We start from the raw sequence: 21428 nt of genomic DNA, 5'->3' as shown, positions 1-21428 counted from the left end.
CCTTCCAGATGAAGGAAGCATAGAAATGACATCTCTCCCTTGGGAATGTCACAGTAGTAGTCTGTTGCATGACGAGAAAGCAACACTTTCTATCACAATGTTTTTTCTTGAGACAATTGTTATGATAGATATGTTACTATTGAGTGTGGTTTTTATGTAGCTTAAACATGGATTGGCTTGGGTTCTGCAAAGAACTGCAAAGACAGTTAGGTGTGTTGGAATTTCCATATAATGACTAGAGGAATGCAGGCAGCAATGTCTGGCAGGAATTAAAGCTTAAGACCATGCACAATGTGACCCAGAAGAATGTTTTCATTCCTTGTACTCCTGGGCTTTGATGTTCACAGGCCCTTTATCTAGTATTTTTTGATTCCTCAGTACTTTTGTGAATCTAAATCTAAGAACTTAATTTTTTATTGCATTTCTATTCTGGTCTTTTAAGGAAGAAATATGGATGCTAGAAGTTTCTAGTTTTTTTTTTTTTTATGGCTTCTGCTACTGCATTTCCATTAGTAAGGATGAAAGAAGAAAGGATATAAAAAAGTGATGACTAAACCTTTTTGCTATAATTTTAAGTCACATTTGATATAGCTGTTAAAGATATGATAATTTCACTTGAGGAACATTTTGTTTGTTTCTGGCTTTGTCAGCTAGTTTTATCACTGCCATAATTTACATATAATTTAAGCTGGATGTCAGTTGCAGCAAAATTATTTACTTCAAACATTTTATCTGTCACTTTCTGCTGTGCCCAAATAGTCTGCATTTCAGAAAGATACTGGTATGCACATGACTGCTCATACAAAGCCCTTCTTATCCTCCAAATATGTGTCTTACACCTCACTTTGCTGATAAACAGGATAATTGTCATTGTCTGTCTCAATAAAACAATTTTTTTTGTCAGTTATTGATCTATTTAACTATTAAACAGAACTGCAAAATATTTTGTTGAGTATAGATTTCTTTTACAATGCAGTTGTGTTTCTAAAGTTTAACAAATAGAATCTACTTATTTCTATCGTGATGAATTTCATAAAGGGAGATTCAAGCTGAGAATCTAATGCAAGCTGAATTAAATTAGAAACTACAGATATCCCTAATTGTCCATGACTAAATCTATATAGATATAAGTAGCCCTTCCTTAGGTTTTAGCATAGATATTCTGGTAATTAATTCATTTAATCCACAAACCCATTAGTGATATACACTAATTTTTGAGCTTTCATGTTGAGCCTAAGAGATACATTTAAAAACATGGAAGATTGAGGCAACTCTAAGAGATCTACTGATTCCAGCCAGCTCAGAAAATGCTAATTAGAAATGTAGTTAGAAAATACTAATTTTGACATGCAGGAGAATATATACAGCAAAGCCACTCAGGAACTGATCTGCTGGCCTGTGGAAATTTTATCACTATGTGCAGAGAGTATGTAGAGGTTTAGGGAACATCATAATTCAAAGGCATTTTGATCAGGAAAAGAAGTGCTTCGCCTCCTTTTTTTTTTTTTTTGCAAAACAGTCACAGAGGTATTTACAACACAGTTGTAGAATGAATACGCAGTGGACATTTGCCTTCAATTGAGAATAAACTACTTTTTTTTTTAATTATTTCTTCTACTATATTCCTATTAAGTCTTATATACTACTTGCAATTATTTTCCAAATATGTAGTTTATAGATATTTACAGACATACCAATAAATACCTTTTGCATTACGAACAACTGTCTGATTAATAATGAAGATAATACCAAAAAATATAAACCTTTCACAACAGAGTGAGATATGGCAAAATGAAGAAAAATATATTTTGCATTCTGTTAATTGTAGCCAAAAAGAGTTTCAAAGCATACCTTGAGGCTGCTCTGGATAAAATCTATTATGCAAGCAGTCACCTGTGAACAGTTTCTACAAAATTTGGTGAAGGCCATTTATCATTCTTCAATTAAAATGTCAAATCTAATTAGACTTCCCCTCAACAAACTGTATCTTATCACAGTGGTACAATGAAAGAGACTTTCCTTTGAATTACTAAAAAGCAAAGAGGATATCTGTGAAAGCTCCATGAGAAGCAGGGGAGCCTTTCTGTAAAATATTTCAAGTACAAAGGAGTTAATTCATCAGCTGTTTACAGCCCTTAAACTATCTATGGATTTGATACTGTACCTGGATGAAGGAGTGGTTCATTCTCATAAGACTCCAGACTAAATTGTTTTTGTAATTAGGAGAGAGGTGTCCAAGACTCACAGGTTGTTTTGATATTGACTGACATTGTATATAGGCTGTTTGGCAGAGTGGAGATTTCACTATTCATTTTTTTGTACTTGCTTTTAATCTGATATGACAAAGCTTAAGACAGCTAAACACCAAATGAGTAACAGGATATTCTTTCAAAATAAAAGTTGCAAGTACGCCATTTTGCTTTTTCACATACAGGACTGCCAGTCTAGCCTGCAAGTCTGACTTACAGAAAACAGTGGAAAGCAAAATGTTAAATATTATTAACACTCTGTAGGCTGATCAAATTATATCTGGATGTAAGTGGAATTATTGACCTCCCTAAACTGAGTTAAAATTCAAACCTTAAAGAGTTATGTAATGCTTTTATTAAAATGGACAAACCAGAGTAGTTATAGAGTTATATCTATTCTATTTTTCTCCCTTTCCCACCTTCCAGTCACTCCAAATACAATAATTTGGTTTGTCCTTTTCTTCTGTTGTCATTGTTAGAGATACAGTTTTAGCTTTGGGATTTTTTTTTTGCCAAATTGACTCTCTTTTTTTATATTTATGAATTATTGTAAATTGTCAGAATACAGTACTCTCTGGTCAAGTTCTTTTAGATATTCCACACAAGGAGGGTTTAATATTTAATATTATATTTTCTTATTTGTGAATATTTGATAATACATAGGACCTTGATTTTGCAGAATGTTACAGCAATATAATGAAATCACAATACAAACACAATATAACTATTACAATGTACAGTTGGATCACAATATAGACATGATTCCTCTTACTAGTCTCTGTAAGGTCACCATCACAGTACTGGGTGTCCTTAGTCTCCAGGAAGGAATACACGCGCTATAACCAGCTCAAGTCCATTGCTCTCTTCAAACTTCATTTAGTCGGGTTTTAAATTTCTGTGAGAGCCACATACGCATGTTATCATGCAGGCATAGCTGGCTGGGGAAGATAATACTTTCTATTGACTATTGTAGGGAAGGCCATTTACATAACTGCTTGACACAGTGAACTGATGCAGCCAATTTTCTAAAGCAAAGGCTACTCTCTGGTCCCCTTTATGTTGTGCTTCCTTTGTAAGAGCTCTGGTAACTATAGTATTTTCTAAAATTCACAAGCACATCATTCTTACTATAGGATTTGGTTTATATGTCCAAGTTTTGGTAGTGGGGGGCTGTGAGGAGAGACCAGGGCTGACCCAAGCTGGACATAGCCAGTTCCAGATGGCTCCAATGGACACACCACAAGACACAGCTGAGCCCATCAGGCAAGCTGTTGGTGCCTCTGTGATGACATATTTAAGAACAGGTGAAAACTGCTGCACAGCAGTTGAGAGAGTGTGAAGTGAGAAAAAATATGAGAGAAACAACCTTGCAGACACCAAGGTCAACACGGAGGGTTGACCTTGGCTGAATGCCAGGAGTCCACCAAGCTGCTCTGTCACTTCCTCTCCTCAGCTGGACAGGGGAGAGAAAATATTGTGAAAGGCTTGTGGGTTGAGATAAGAACAAATAGAAATCACCATCACAATTACCGTCACAAGCAAAACAGACTTGATGTGGGGAAAATCAATTTAATTTATTACCAATCAAATCAGAGTACGATAATGAGAAATAAAAAATAAATCTTAAAACACCTTCCTCTCACCCCTCCTTTCTTCCCAGGCTCAATTTTACTCCTGACTTTTTCTACCTCCTCCCTCTGAGGAGGGGGGAGGTGGCAGGGGGACAGGGAACAGGGGTTGTGGTCAGTTCATCACACATTGTTTCTGCTGCACCTACCTTCTCACACTCTTCCCCTGCTGCAGCATAGGGTCTCTCCCATGGGAGACAGTCCTCCACTAACTTCTCCAATATGGGTCTTTCCCATGGGATGCAGTTTTTTACAAATTGCTCCAGCATGGGTTCCTTCCATGAAGCGCTGTCCTTCAAGAACAGACTGCTTCAGCATGGGTCCCCCATGGGGCCACAAGTCCTGCCAGCAAACCTGCTCCAGCCTAGGCTCCTCTCTCCATGGAGTCACAGGTCCTGCCAGGAGCCTGCCCCAGCACAGGCTTCCCATGGGGTCACAGCCTCCTTTGGGTGCATTCACCTACTCCAGCGTGGGGTCCTCCATGGGCTGCAGGAGGACAGCCTGCTTCACCATGGGCTGCACCATGGGCTGCACAACGGGCTGCAGGGGAATCTCTGCTCTGGTGCCTGGAGCATCTCCTCCTTCTCCTTTTTCACTGACCTTGGAGTCTGCAGGGTTGTTTCTCTTGCATATGCTCACTCCCCTCTCCATGGCTCTTTGCACCACAGGTTTTTTCCATCCATCTTAAATATGTTGTCCCAGGGGCACTACCATAATTGCTGATGGACTTGGCCTTGGCCAGCAGTGGGTCCATTTTGGAGTTGCCTGGTGTTGGTTCTATCAGACATGGGGGAAGATTCCAGTAGCTTCTCACATAATCCATTCCTGTAGCACCCCTACTACTAAAACCTTGCCAGGTAAACTCAACACAGTCTGTGAAGAAGGAGCTGGGGGAAATGCTCCAGATGCCAGTGCAGATTCCCCTGTAGCCCACGGAGAAGACCATGGTGACACAGGCTGTCCCCTTGCAGCCCATTGAGGACCACACTGGAGCAGATATCCACCCTGAAGCCCATGGCAGAGTAGGTGGAAATGCCCTGAAGGAAGCTGCAATCTGTGGAGAGCCTATGCAGGAGCAGTCTCCTGGCACGAGCTGCAGCCCACGAGGGACCCATGCTGTAGCAGTACGTTCCTGGTGGACTGTACTCCACGGAGAGGACCCATGCTGGACCAGTTCTTGAAGAACTGCAGCCCATGTGAAGAACCCACATTGGAGCAGTTCATGAAGGACTGTACCATTTGTGAGGGACTTCATGCTGGAACAGGTGTAAGGAAAATGGAGCAGCAGAGGCAAAGTGTTATGAACCTACCACAATCCTCATTCGCCATCCCCCCATGCCAGTCAGAGGGAGGAGGTAGAAGAGTCAGGAATGAAGGAATGAAATTGAGGCTAGGAAGGAGGAGGAGTGGCAGGAATTTTTTTTTTTTTGTCTTTTTTTTTTTTTCTCACCATCTTACTCTACTTCTGTTGGCAAAATATTAATTGCTCTTTCTCCAGCTTGAGTCTTCTTTGCCCATGATGGTAATTGCTGAGTGATCTCCCTGTCTTTATTTTGACCCAAGAGCTTTTCCATCATGTTTTCTTGCCCTGTCCTGTTGAGGAGGGAGAGTGAGAGAGCAGCTCGGTGGACATCTGGCAGCTGGTCAAGCTTAACCCACCACACCTGTCTTCTCTGAGCCTTCTTCCATTGCAGGGATTCATTGACTGGTCACACAAATAATATGGAGATTGGTATCCCTGCCATGATGTTCCACATTTGTCTGTAACTAGAAGGTTGTTTGGCAGTGATTGTTCTTTCTCTGTTAATAGTACACTTTCTTTAGAAAATGCACATAAAGAGATAGAGTAGCTAGCAAAGTGCAGACCTAAAAAACTCCTGCTCAGCAGTAGTTGATTCTGTCACGTCTTGGATGAGACAGGAAGAGGGAAGGACTGACAAGAACACCTTCTGTGTGGTAACACAGGCAACCATTTCTTCACTTTAATAATTTTCTGGCAAGTGTTCAAACAGTCCACAGTGACTAAAAATATTAACGATATGTCAGAAAGTTAATGGAAATTCTCGGCACATTAAGTGTGCATATCAGTTGGGACCCTTCAGTGTGCTAACTCAAAAAGCAAGATAGCATATGTGGGAAAATGCAGGAAATGAGCAAAGTATCTATATTCTCAGCAAAATTATTCTCCTCTACTCCTTCCCTTTCACCAAAGTTAAGATGTTTTCAAGTTAAATTTCCACTTCTAATGAAGTATGTTCTTGAATCGCAAGTACATCCATTCTGCTGCTAACTGTTTTAGGATCCTGTTTCTGTTTACATTTACAGCTCAGATGCTTAGCTGGGAGTTGTTAAAATTTCAATGTACTTCCTTCATATTAAATCAGCTTGGGGTTCTGCTTAGCAGTAACTCTTAGAAATTATTCATTTTGAAGGGGTCACTTGTCTGTGTCAAGATTATATTTTATAGGTGTTATCTCCTAAGGTATTCTCAGCTAATTGCTTAGAAACAGTATTACAGTTAACATTCTTGATAGCTTTGAACTGATGAAATACAGATTTCCACTACTAACTATGCATACAGCAGCAAACACATGGAATTATCAGCCAATAATTGAGACCACAACAGTCATCAGCCTCCAAAAGGCATATAAATTATTTTGACATACAAACACTTTTAAAACAGTTCACTTTAAATAATTTAAAAGTTATAAAACAGATAGTAAAGTCAGTTTTGTCAAATGTATGCAACTTCAGATGAATTTATTTGAAACTTTGTTAGAGTACAAGACTATTCCAAATTGAGTCAGGTGTAAATGAAACTGTGCTGATTTTTGATGTATAAATCTGTATGGATGGTAATTTCCATGTGAAAAGTATTTGTGCATGTGCCTTAGCACATTTCCTTGATTCAGGTACTCATGCAAATACACATATGTAGACATAAGTAGATCCTGACAATTCTCCTTCCCTCCAGTCCCCTATGTAAGTTTTAGAAGTTCTTTGGTAATTTAGACCCTGATAACAAAATAATAGACAAATGTTAATGCTAGCATCAAAGCACACAGCCTGATTTTGGTGATATTACTTTGTTCATTAAAGGTCATTATGTTTTGTTTTGTTCTCATAAAGTGTTTTTTTTTTCCTAAAAATAAAATGAAAAATACTTATACCCAAAGTTCATTCATGGATGAGTGAAGAGTTAATAATTGCCCTTAGCGCTGGCCAGCATGAGTTCAATCATGTCTGTAAATGACTTTTGGAAACTGGATGAGGAGTACTGAGAAGCTGGCTTAAAATGTAATCCCACAAATGACCTATTGTTCTTGTTCTAAAAAATTTTTTATATATCTTTCTATATGTGTACACCACACATATAGAGGTTTACTGTATCTGTAGGGCACTTAATTTCATTAGTTTTCATGCAATGAACTTACATTTTCATTATATTCTTTGCTTTTCATTTTTTATTCTTTCAATAGACCTTTGTGTTGTGTGAAGTGATTATTCACTACTTCAATGCACCTGTCTCTGGAGTGTAGCATAGTAGTTATCTTCTAAAACAAAACTTCTGTAAAAAAACCCCAAACAAACAACAAACAACTTCACCCCACTCTCTCCCTCCAGAAAAAAAAACAAACAACAAACAAAAAACAAACAAACAAACAAAAACCAAACAGAAAGGCCAACCAAAACCACTTTTAAGAAAGGGAATGATTGATGACATCTCCAGAGATAAGTACAAGAGTGTTTCACAAAGAACCAACTTACCCAGACTAGATTTTCACCAGCAAAATGGGATTACTACCCTTATCCTTATAAAAGTGTCTTGGAATCTGTTAATGAACATCAGCTGTCAGGACAGTGATATAAATTTCTAAAGTAATTTCTGTCTTTCAAACACAGTCGTCATCTTGGTAAAACATGATACTACTGCTTTCAGGGAAAGAACATAATTGATTTTTGTAATGTGCAGACAAATCAGTCTGGTATTAAACAAAGAATAGAACAGTTTTCTGCAGAGAAACTGATGGTTAAAAAGCCTGTATTCACCAGTCCTTATGGCCAAACTATATTATATGAAAATATTGCCACGTCCTTTAGAAATTCCGCTCAAACTAAGAGCTATACTACTAAATAAAATGTTACAAGAGACAAGAAAGATGTTGTGCAACTTATTTAAATGGGATTTTATTAACCCACACAACTATTTCACCAACAGTTAAAGTAATGTAATACTGTACTAATTACAGCAAGTGGGGTGATAGCATTACTATAAGGTTTCCTAATGTTTCAGAGAATAACACCCTTTTTCTACCTGTCTTATTGCTTAACTAAAATTAGCTAAACTGTAATAACCTGAACACTCGGCTTCTAAATGTTATGTATGCCTGGTTAAAAAAAAAAAAAAAAAAAAATCAAGCCTAAATAAGCTAGACATTTATCTGAATGAGGCTGAAGGTGAATACTTGGATTTTTATCTATGTTAAAGAAATCTAGAGACTTAAAATCTTTTTGTGCCTCATGCCTTGAATTGTGGAGATAAAATTTGTCAGGAAACATGGATTTTTGCCATGTTTGTGAAAAAACACAGAGTTTAGCCAAATTACACATCTTTAAAAAAATTGGAACTCATACATATTCAGTTGAAAAGCAGAATTTCAAAGCTCCATTCCCTAAACACTCCATCTGCACTGAGCATGTTCTGGCCAGGTATCAGCATCATGGTAGCTCTGTGTCTAAGAATTCTAAGCAACAGCAAAAGGATTGTTCCTCTTGAACAACGAGTCAACAACTTCATAGTTGTGCCCATGTAGCAACAGAAAGTGGATAGAGGAGATGTGGGGCAAACTATCCTATTTGAATGAAATCAAGATAAAAGATATTTTTTGAGCTAGACTACTCAACAGAGATTAGGATGAGCATAGGAAGTTCAGTTTCAAGGAAAACAAATAACCTAGTGTAAACTGAGACTTATTAAAAAAAAGAATGCCAGCAGGATTCTGGTATACGACTTCAGAAGACTGGTTCAGGAATCTGTGATTAGAAGTGAAGGGAAATTAGAGGTGTCTGGAAAGCCTAGACAAATATGCATGGATACAGTCTGATAAGAAACTATAGCATTGTGCAGACCTGAGGCGGTCTAAACAAAATAAAAGGGTTAATATTGTGAAAAAGGAGAAGTGAGATTAGAAGTGAGATTTCTTCAATCAGAAATGAAGATTGTTATTAAAAAGTGTTTGAGCACTAATGGAAAGACACAAATGAAGGTCAGAAGGCAACAAGGGAGCCAGGCTGAATGAAGAAATGTGAGGAGAGGAAGTGGAATTTAATGGGCAAGCTGTTAACAGGATAGTCTTCAGCAGCATGCAGGGGTTTCATCCAGCAAGGAAAGAGATTAATCATATGAGGAGGTATGTATGATATTTAGTAGCTTTTGTTGATTGGAAGCTTATGAAAGTTTTAGCACTTATGCACAGAAATAAGTACAACTACAGTTCAACAACATTCAACTATAGGACAAAACAAGGAATAATAACTGGCAATCATGGCAATAAGATAATTATGAGAATGGCAGTAGAAAATGTAATCATAGCACCCTTATAAAATAACTAATTTAAATTATGTCAATAGTAGTGGATAACTAATACAAACTGAACATCACTCTGTGATTAAAATATTAGCAGAACAGTGTTACAGGTATGGTGGGCACCTTCAGTCCCAAATCCCTGAGTTCTCTGAATTTGCTTAAGTTAACAAGACTCCTATTTTCATCCTTAGAGTTCATATCCATGATACAGGGGAACCAGCAGCATCCTGCTGGAGTGTCAAGGTAACTTGGAAAAAGTGCTTGCCTCCACAGCAGTTAACTCCCAGCCACTGATACCTGCAGTGATGGTCCTGCTTACACCAAAAATTTAGTAGTCTTTTGAGTTACCTTTTATCCCCTCAAAAGACCCATCCTGTTATTCTGTTATTCTTTGCTTCTTCAGTTTTGTAGACTGATTGTTACTTTTGCTGTTTGTTTCTCAGTCTCGAGATAACTCATTGCTGTGTCCTTAGTCATCACGTTCTTATCCTGAGAATGATCCCCTGGGTAGTCAGCTCCTCAAAACTAATCAGAAATGACCTTTCCTTCTCTCTGAGCTGGCATAACCACAAAATTATCCCACCGTTTCTCGTATATTCTGCTTATTATGTTAGCTCACCAATGCATTTGTTCATTTGCAGTCCATGGATATTCCATGATCTAAAACTTAAGTTTAATCAAAATTTCAGTCCATATCTATGCAACACCAAACACATTTGTATTAGCAAATGCCACACCAAGGCTTATCTGGACTTCAGTGGTTACCTTTCCCCTACTATGGCGGCTAGCCACATGATAAGGTGCATCTCAGATCAGCAGTTCCTTTCTCCCACAATAGCAGTATATATTAAGGCCTATTGTCTCATCCAGGCTCAGCAACTCCCTTCCTGTGATACAGATTTCAAGCCTTTTTGGCATTCCTAAATATCTTCTCACACATGCAAAGCAGAGATTGGGCAGTAGGAACAATATAAATATTAGTGTGGGGTCCAAAAGAAAAAAAAAATGTACAGTTTAGGAGAACAGATCTTTGATGAAAAAAATCTCCTAGTTCATGTTGTGGAATTCATGATAGCTATATGAATCTAGTCTTGGGGCAACAACTCAATTACACTTTACAAAAAAGATGAAAACATCCTGCTATAGAAAAAAATTCCTGTTGCTCATATGACAGAAGGCTATGAGCTGACAATATTTAGTATTGATAGAGCGTTTGTAACAAGATTATTAAAACTGTCTTTCAAATGATCAACTACAAATAAAATATTATGAAAATATTACTTATAAATACATTTTATTAAAGTCATGAATTTTGGCTAGATTTTTCCAGAGACAGCTGGTGATTCTTCAAAAATAGGAAAAAAAAAATTTAATGAGTTGTTTGGCCAAAACACTTCCCCATAATCCTTTGACAGTTTTACAGGTTTTCAGCATCTCATTTAGCATTTTGTTGTCTTGATGGTTTGTGTTTTCTTAGTCATAACACCATGTATTCTCCATTACTCTAAAGTTTGCTTTAAAGCAAACTTATGTTTTATTATACTATACAGTATAGAATCATAGAATCATAGAATGGTTAGGGTTGGAAGGGACCTTCAAAGGTCATCTAGTCCAACCCCCCTGCAAGGAGCAGGGACATCCCCCACTAGATCAGGTTGCTCAGAGCCCTGTCCAGCCTGACGTTGAATGTTTCCAGGGATGGGGCATCCACCATCTCTCTGGGCAACCTGTTCCAGAGCTCTACAACCCTGATTGTAAAAAATGTGTATACAGACATGTTCTTCTATTTTTCTTATGTACTTATTTATCAATGAAATATCCCATTTTATACTAAATCTAGAATTTCTAATTCTGATCAGAAATCAGCATTTCTAATCCTTCTGACTAGAATTCATACTACTCTGAGAGAACTGTAAACAACTGTGAAGCAATTAGTAATGTCCCCCATTGGGGTAATGACTGTAGAACAAGAGGCATTTTGGGGTTCGATGATTAATATAATCTGACTCAAAAAGAATCTGAATTCTCTGCCTCAGGGAAAAAGAAGCCCCTCAACATATGTGAAGACTGAATTCAGAATTCAGAAGGGATGAAGAGCAGCTTATACTCTAGCACCTAGGACATCCCACCAAGGAAAAACAGACAGTAATAATTGGAACACTTAGAAATATGTTTACAAGAAATGACTGCATGCATCAAGAGAATATTCTGTTCTTTTATTTTAAGTCCAGTGGTGGAATTAAATCAAAATGCTTACACTGTGTCCCTACTGAAAATTAACAGATGGCCTCATTTTTTTGTGTGCCATGAATAATTTTTTTTTGCACATACACTTCAACGGCAAACCTCCATCCCTTTATTCGTCTGAAAAAAAAAAAAATATCTGAGGAGGGGAAAAAAAAAAAAGAAAAGATTGTAAAACATGAATGACAGTGAAAGTCTATGAAATCTTAATGAGTCTACGTCTTAGCCGATACATTGTTTGGCTATAAATCATCAATGTTTATTATAAGATTAATGTAGTAACCACAGATCACATTTATTGTGAATAATGACTGGAAAATAAATATACACTTGAAATAACATCTTATTGTCAGGCACATAAAGTATGACCTTGTTGTTGCCCATCATTACAAAATATAACTAAACTATAACATGTCATAGCTGTGCAATAAATGTTACACTATAGCAGCATTAAAGTCAGGCATAAGTTCTCCTTATGTTTATGTTTTCTACCTCATCTTTCACATTTCTTTCCTCTCTTTTCAACTCTTCCATCTTTTCAATATCCTATTATTATCATATACAGGGAACTTAACTTTTTACAACTTTCCTCATTACTTTTCCCAGTTCTTCTATTCCTTCATCTTTCTTTCATTGTTTCTAAGATACTTTTAATAGGGTTTCTTGTTTATCTACGTGACTTTCATAGCTATTGTACTATATTGTACCAAAAAGATAACTTCGTGATACTCCTCAGACATTTTTCCTCAAACATTTTTGCAAATCTAGTGAGAACTAGAATTTTAAATATATTGAAGGACCTGTGATAAAATTACTGTCTGATTCATCCTCAAAAGAAACATCTCATCAAAGCAGGAAGAGTCAGGAAAGTATGGACCAAGGTATCTTCCACCAACTTAGCATCCCAAATAGAGGTTATAAACTCACCCTTCCTGCTCTCCATGAAGAACCTCTGGGTGAACTTTCTGACTACTGGCTTATTGATTAGAAAGAAGAAATCTCTTCAGACCATATTTTAAAAGAAAAGTCTGACCCGGAAGTGTCTTGAGGAGAAGAAAAGTACACTAATGATAAGATTTCCCTTGTATTTCACTCCACAGAAACTCCACTCCACTTGTTGATCTTTTAGTTAATACAGTTGACATGCAATAAAGGAGACATTTTCAGTAATGGTAGGCTATGCTGTGAGTAAGCTTTCCTCCTTTTAGAATTTTGTTAGCATTATATTAATGACTTAATCTTCGTGTACTCTGTTTTTTTTTTTTGCCTAGGATATTATAGACCTACTATTAATTTATAATTTCATAGACTTTTATGCCAGAAAAGGATACTGGATCTTCTAATGTGACCCACTATGCACTCCAAGCCAAATAACGTGCATTTAACTAAGGCATACCTTCTTCAAAGACTTTCAAACCACAATCCAGCTTTTCAAGATATTAAGATTTCAGTATTTCTTTAATTACAAAGGAAAAATATGTTCTGCATTAACATGAGTAAATTCTTTATAACTGGAATCTTAGTTTTTTACTTCAACACAGAATGTGTTGTACACTTCAGTCATGCTCCTCATTCCCTCCAAAAAAATCCAAAACCCAAACCAGCAGTTTAGAATACTCACTTGGCAAGGGTGGCTACTATAGCAGATCATGGGTAATTCAGTCTATCTGTGGTGTTCCTTAAGAAGAGCATACGAGGAGACAGCCGAACAATAATTTATGCATGGCATCTCTGTGTCATTAATTGTTCTCCATTTTCAGGTATTTCAGCTTCCAGCATCAATCCAGAATTAATATCAATGACAAAACTCATTATTTAAATTCATTTATAAGAATGTGATAGTGTACATATACACTCAAGCAGCTTTAAGTGTTTCAGAAGCCATCAGAACCTTGCCAGACTGCCAGACCGGAAGCCAGTAATGAACTCTGTTGTGCTTTGTTGGTCCATCTTACTGAGTATACTGTAAAAGATCAAAAGATGGGATAACAACCAAGTTTACAAATTGCATTGTATCTCACTCTCATTACTTAAAATGGGTAAATTTACTCAAAATTTGGGTAATTTTACCTAAAAAAGGTAAATACAAAATTTGCAAATACTTGGTAATTTTGCAAAGGTCCACTGGATCTTTTAGTATGGAAGGCATGTTATTGCAGAAAATCGCTTGTTCATTGAGATATAAATATGTTTACATAAATATACATGTATTTATTTGTATACAATTAGATTCAAAATTCAATGAGAGAGGGAAATGAAGGTGAAGTCTTTCACATGGCACTCAAGCCTATTTCTCTATGAAATATATAGTAAAAAACCCATAGAGCTGAGGTTTCTTACAAGATTATGAGTCATATTTGAATTTTTCTATTCCACTAATTTATTCCTATTTACACCTTGTCAACTGACTGCAACTTATTTATAAAACTGTTTGTTTTTTTTTCTCTTGTCCTTTCAGGCTGCAGAATTGCACAGATTTTTTTTTTTTAGGATAATATGTGCTTTTAGATTATGTCAAGCAAAGATACTATTGTAGCTTTTCATGAAAGCAGCTATCCATCTCTAGTACAATTAATTAATCAGAATTAATATTTTTCTCAGGCCTACACTTCATGCTAATTAAGAATTTGCCACTGGGAACACAAATACCTGTACTGAAAAGACACAAGGAGTGAAACATTGATACAAAACATCTAATAGAATTCTGCATATAATGAAAATAATTCTTGTAAGATTGTCACATCTAACTGGCAAATAACTAGCATTGTGCAAGATAGTATGGAGCTGAACTAAGTGTCATAATTTGATTTTACTTTTTCTTCTTTTTAATTTGTTTAGACATATAAGAGTTTTTATGTTTAATTTCCTTTCTAAACCATATGGAATTGAGGTCTGATTCAAAATTCTATTATTAGAGAAAGGAACATTGTTATATTCAAAAGCTTTTCCATACTAAACATCTCTTTTCAAAATCCAATATCTTTTCAAAAATATTTTACCATCCTTATTTTTATCAATAAAGAAACTAAGGAATAGATGTGTCCCAAATGAAACAGTTAGTAGTTGATGGGATCAGGAGTAAAATCCATCATTCTGTCCCTGTAGAGAGATGTCCTCTAATGATCTAAAAATATCCCTTCCCTACCTCAGCTGTCCACAGACAAGACTAACTACTGGCTGTGTTGTGTGCTTCATTGCTGATGTTCACAGAAGTGTTAGACACAGAAAGAACCACAGGAAGGCAGCAGATGGTATTATCTAGGGATGGAACACAATTTGTGCTCTTCCATTTAGTACCATAGATACATTTAAATAATAAGAAATATAATGAAAGAGCAGTAGTTCCATTGACTGCTTTTGGCATCATTCTAAGCTTGTGTGTAGAGTTTTTAAATTAATTGTTCTGACAGCCAGGGTCCAAAAGAAAAAAATCTAAGGTTCTAGCTGTATTTTCAACAGAATATTTTCAGAAATATTAAACTAAAAACTTAATATATACTATTAGGTAATTCATGCTAGAAAATGAGAGACTTCAGAACTCTTAGCGTTGGACTGTCCACAAATTCTATTTATTTATTTACTTTAAAGAGTTTTCTTATCTTAAATTCTTTATGCCTCAGGCATTCATCTGGAGTCCTGATGTTGTGAGCCTTCAGGCTTAACTACAGTTACTGTGATGGTGGTTTTTAAATGTCCATATGGTAGTTTAATGTTTTCTGCTGACTCATAGTCACAACTGAAAAACACTAATGTGCCCTGTCACCTCAGCTGCTCAGACTCATCCATCATCTCTGGTCTCTTGGCTTGTCCCATACCTCAAGATGCCTGTTGCCATTCTCTCTACAGGACTGACTGCAGCAAAGGAGGACATATGTGAACACTTACGCTTATGTGACTTTTCAAAGACAAACAAGTCTCTAGGGAGAATTAATACATTTTCTCAGCCTTAGTTACATGTCTAGTGCCTTATCTGAACCATCAAGCCAAAAAAAGAAAAATTCCCTTGCTTAATAATGTTCTTAGGTGATCATGGCTATGACACCTTCACTTAGTAAAGGAAGTGCTTTTGCAATATCTTGAAAATTCATTGCTAATTTGTGAGACATTCAGTCTGGAAAAGGAAATAATACTGTGATTTAAGTGACCGTCAAGAACAACAGTGACTGAATAGTTAAAACTTAAAGCAAGGTGTTTGCAATCAATTTGTGACTTGAACTGTTCACACAAACAGTTTCTTGATTCACTTCATCTAAACAGCTCATTGGTAAACATTGAACACAGTTGTGAATAATTTGCAAATAATAAAAGAAGCAAGCATGTAAAATAAATTATTCCTAGAGCATTATCTGTACAAATCTCTTAGTTGTAGCTTCTTTTTTGTATTATCCATGAGAAGACAAAGACTGTTTACCTCCTCTCTAAACAGACTGTGGTGAAGTACTGGGGAATCTGGCAGACCACAACAAAAGTTCAAGTCAAATGCTAAAAACAATGCTTTTTTTTATGAATACTTTTTAAACTCCCCTATTGCATATTCATAATATTACGATTTTTTTTTAAGTGTGCACATTCTCACACAGTACATAGGACTCCTAAGTGACAGCTTTTAAAATAAAGGAACAATTGCCTATCCATCTCCTCCTCCACATGTTTTCCCAAGTCCATAAATTCTGTTTTCTAGAGTTTTGATTTCAAAGTGAGGACTTCTCAAGTTTTCCTTCTTCTTCCTGAGTATTTTTTTGGTCTTCTATGTTTAATTTGTTAATTCAGTTCCCATGTGAACTTTCCCCCTTTCTCTCCTATTCAGTACAACAATACATTTTTTTTCAGCCACTCTGAGGTGATTTCTGGACACAAATTGTTTTCATCTCACAGAAATCATGTTTGTGGCACTGATAGGTTGAGTAGTGTAAGAGGTTTTGTCTGCCACAAAATGTGTTGTCAAGTGCACATCCTTCTGGTAATTATTAACAATATAATAATTAGAATGCCTGAAAACACAAAAATGAATGCCCAAAATACCAAAATAATATAACTATTATACTATGGTGGTTCTGAGGATAGGAGTGTCAATAGTCTGCCTCTCTTCTCTGTTCCTCATTTCTCAGCTGACTGTGATGAACTAATCTGATTTCTGTGGAGGGCTGGGACCTGTTTTGCAGGTTGCACACTGCAGGCTGAAATCCTCTGCTTTACCCACTTCTCTCCATGTTCCAAGAAGCCTCTGTCCTCTCTTTTGCATTAAAATAGGAGCTATTTGCTATGCTTTTCTGAAAAAGAGAAGTGAGCTCTTGCCTAGAAAGATCCTCTCCACCACTGAAACTGATAAGTACCAATGATGTTTGAAAGAGATACCAGATAGATAAGAATAGGACCAGGGGCATCATATTAGGTCCACTAGCACTGAGTAGGACACAGATATATTACCATGACTAAGACAGCATGTGTGCATGATAATTTTGCTAACATTGATTATGTTTGTTTGGATCACTTCCTGTTACTATTTAACTTGTGAATTCTTTTAAATTGTGTTGTCAGTCATCTGTAAATTTTAATGTAGGGTCTTGTCTTCAATAGGTGTTCCAATGTTTCAGAGAACACAAAATGAACAATACAATTGATACAACATATGATAAATTGTAATATTTTCCCATTAAATTTTATAATAATTTGTGAATTCAGATTTTGATTACTTTTTTTTTCTCTTTTTACAAACACTCTTCCCTAATTTTCCCATTTTAGAATTTCTTCACATGAACCTAAAGTAGTTTCAAATTTCTCCAGGGAAAACTTTGCTCTGCTTGAGCTTAGCCTTGTTATCCATCAGTCACTCAATCAGCTTTATTTTATGTACAGTAACACATTGGAGAATGAATCTCAAAGTAACATGTATAATAACTGTTAGTTAACAAAAGAAAGTTAATCTTAGCTGATGAATTTTCACCTTTGTTTTATGTCTACTTAAAGAGCTTCTAATAACCTCAGGGACTAAGTTTTATTGCTGCAGAGTATATGTTTGAAGTCTTAATCACTATGGAATAAAATGAACTTGGGTTTAAAATAAAATAATAGTACGGCTGAATTTTTATGCTAGGCAGCAGAATAGTGACTAATTAAATTTTTATGACTTAAGAACTTGCCATGGCCAAGTCAAATTGTTATAAATAGATCAAAGCTGTGTTACTGAATCAGTACACATAGAATAAAATTCATTTTAACTACATTCTTTGCAGCTAACATGCAGATGAGGAATACACCTGAGGGAGATTACAATGTTCTGATGCAAAACTGAAATTGTACTGCTAGCTAGATAATTACTACATGGCAAACCCTGCTCCTGACTTCATGAAACATCAAGAGACATCTGAGGGAGATCCCTCTGAGACTTTTCATCTGCACCTTTCCATTAAAAGAAATATTTTGTGTCAAAATGAATGGTGATAGTAAGTATGCCCTATACTTACAGCACTGCTAGTATTAACAATAATTTCTAAATCTCATACATATTTTTTCTATATTTTTGCTGCATAACACGGAATGTCAAGCTCCCTACATCGAGTTTGACATTTCTTCTGGGCAATGTACAGATAGAAGAACAGAAGCTACTGCATAAAAAAAATGGCAAATGCACCTGGAAAGTTTGACAAGTATCTAAGAGCTTCAAAATTTCTCCTGAAGTATATGTATACTATTGCTTGTAAGAGGGAAAGAAGCAGCAGAAAACTAAACAAAATTATTATAATGTAAACAGATCATCTGTTGACTGCTACTAACTGACCTTCTTTTCAGTATAAACAAGCAAGTAATTTCTGTTATTAATTAGATACATTTGAGTAAATTCTGGTGTAAGCTCATTTTCCAAACTACATGTGTTGACATCTGTATTAATAATGTAATTATTAACAATAAGGAGGAATAGCAGTAATTTTCATAACTTAGATGAAAATTCTGCAGAATTTTTCCATGAAATTAGTTTCTATTTTAATCTAATAGATTTTTGTAGAAAACTCCAGACCTTAATGATTTGCACATAAGCAGGTCAGCTTTATCTCTGGTAGATTCTCTCCAAGGAATGCCCGTGTTTCCTCTGTAGGCTTAGTGAAAAATTAGACGGAGTGAGGTGACATTTATGTGCTCTTTTTGTTTGATTAGTTCGTTGGTTGTGGGTTAGATTTGGGGTTTTTTTTTAGTTTGTTGTTTTTTTTTTTTCTTTTGGTGGAGAGTTTATAACTTAAACAGTGTACTTTAGGCAGAGAAAACCTTGAGAATGTTTCCTCAAACATTTCAAGTAATACAATAAAACTTAAAAAAAGTTTGAGGTGTTCAGAGGCAACTTGAATGGCACAGGACAAAGAAGGTTTCTGTCTCAAAAGAGAACTACAGTATATAGATAAAGCTGTAGGGGTAATTTGACCTTCAGACCTTAAAAGGCTGGAAAATTTTGTGAGATGGAAAATGCTTCACCAAAGTGGGGAACCTAAACCCATGACTGAAAGATGAGAAAAGTTCTAGTAATTCTTCTCAAGGCAGCAATCTGGAGGAAGGAAGGAACTTGTCCATGGGAACTTGGCACATTTTGGAGGATATTTTTGTCTCCCTGTTTGCATGTTTTTGCCCCCAAAGGCAAAGTATTAGTATGTATTTACTGTGGCAATTTACTGTGAGTTTGAATAAACACCACTAGGAACTAAATTTCTTTAAAAGTAGTAGTTTTTCACAGCACATATTCAGTCCTCAGGAAGAATCAGTATGCCAACCCAAATTAATCTCCATTTTATATATAAAAAAAAGCTATAATGCTTACTAGCACATATCGATTAATAAGCAGAGTGCTTTTAATAATGGGCACTTAACATTGTATTATGAATCAGATTGTTCACTGGTAATGGATTGTAATGGATTGTAATTCTATACTTTAATACTACCTGCCAAAGCATGCCACTCTCACCTTCCTTTCCATCTTTGCAATAAATTATGTAATGTTTGACAATGATAAGTAAACAAATGATAATACTTCACACATTGTTTCATTAGCTTTAGAAATGCAGTGAGTATGGACCATTTTTAGTGCTTTTCAAAAGTCCTGTAAACATCACATAAATTATCAAAGTATGACTGTCCACTTTTCCTAGGTGAATGCTTATTTTCATTGTGAAATTTTAAACAAGGTTATAGTAGAAATATTCTACAAGAAATAGTACAAAGAAAGTAGAAATATTCTACAAGAATGCCAGCATTCTTGTTACTTCTGATATCAAAGTGCCAAGAAACTTTTTTGGCTTCACGTCAGCTGTTGTTAAAAATACTTAACTCTGTTCAGGTGTAAATAGACACAAGTATTGAAAACATTGTGATCGAGTCTAAGTGATCTTTGCTAATAATTACTATTTATCGTGTGACAGTTCTGGAGCTTGGACAAACAAACCTGCCCATAAGAACTACTGTACCTGATCCCTTCGGAAGAACACATAATAAGATAAGTGCCTGCTAAATAACAACAGACAGCTGAGGCTTTGTGCCTGTCATTTTCTGCTGTGAATTAACTTAGGTAAGTTCTATATCAGGGGATAAAAGAAAAAAACAAAACAAAACAGAAAGAAAAAGAAAGAATGTTTGTACTTTTTGTAGCATAGACATGCACCATATGCATGCACAGAGCAATAGCAATGTTTCTTTTCAAGCCTGTACTAATTAAAGGTTAAATCAATCTCTCTGCCTTTGCTAGCAGTAAACTTTAAAATATGTTTCCTTGTTTGGCTTGATAACAGTGAAAGAATTGGCTACTCAGGCTTTTTTTCATTCCTGTTGTACTAGAGTGCTTCTATGTGTGTGTGTGTGTGTGTGTGTGCATGTGTGTGTGTGTTTGCGTGTGTGTGTGTGTGTGTGTGTGTGTGTGTGTGTGTGTGTGTGTGTGTGTGTGTGTGTGTGTGTGTGTGTCTAGAGATGGTGAGAGATATATATATATGGAGTCTCATTGCTGCTCATTACTAGTCTAGTTATGGAAAGTGCAGTTTTTCTGTATGACAATATCTAGCAGCTAAACAGAAATCAATTTACCTTTCTACAGATAACATGTATGAATCATAAATCAAGAAAAAATTACCAAGATATTGAAGCAAGAATATACATTGCTGTCACAAAACCAGTGCAATGAAGAATGCCACCTTGCAAAATAATTACTCGCATTAATTTCATTTGAAATAAAAAAAAATACTGAAAATAAGTCTTACTACAACCCAAGAGGAAAGGAAAATGTGTGAAGTTTATTTGTGGAATCTTAACCTCACAAGAAATAAAAGTGTTTATACAGCTCACCAGAGCCAGTAAGGTTACCCTCAGTTTCTTCATCAAGCAGGATTCCCATTTCTGAAGATGTCAGCTTTATTATTGAACAGCATAGAGCAGAAATATTGGATATACCATTATTTCAATCAGTTGTGATTTCATGTTTCCTTTGAAGCTTTTTTTGGTACACAAACAAAACATCTAACAGACAATAGAAGTAATACATTGAGAAAATGTCAAATTATGTTTAACATTAAGAATTTCTATTGAAGGAATAAGTACTTTTCTTCTTACCAAACTTTTTAATAGCTGCATTACTGTAGTTCCTAGTATACTGCACTTCAGAAGGTTTACTAGTAACAGAGTACCTGTAATTAACAAACCTTATCTACTCCTAGAATTTTAGGAACAAGAAAAAAATCACCAAATCATCTG

General features: G+C 35.9%; 1 long non-coding RNA gene across 1 annotated transcript in view; it reads left to right on the top strand.

Annotated features, from left to right (window-relative positions):
- The window catches only part of LOC147601983 (uncharacterized), a 791528-nt gene that overhangs the window by 492185 nt on the left and 277915 nt on the right, over window positions 1-21428 (top strand). The gene's annotated exons all lie outside the window — the stretch shown is intronic.

This window comes from Chlamydotis macqueenii, chromosome 1 (assembly GCF_036417535.1).
Source record: "Chlamydotis macqueenii isolate bChlMac1 chromosome 1, bChlMac1.mat, whole genome shotgun sequence".
NCBI lineage: Eukaryota > Metazoa > Chordata > Aves > Otidiformes > Otididae > Chlamydotis > Chlamydotis macqueenii.
The sequence above is the reverse complement of the archived record's forward strand: the minus strand, read 5'-3'. Positions and strand labels throughout refer to the sequence as shown.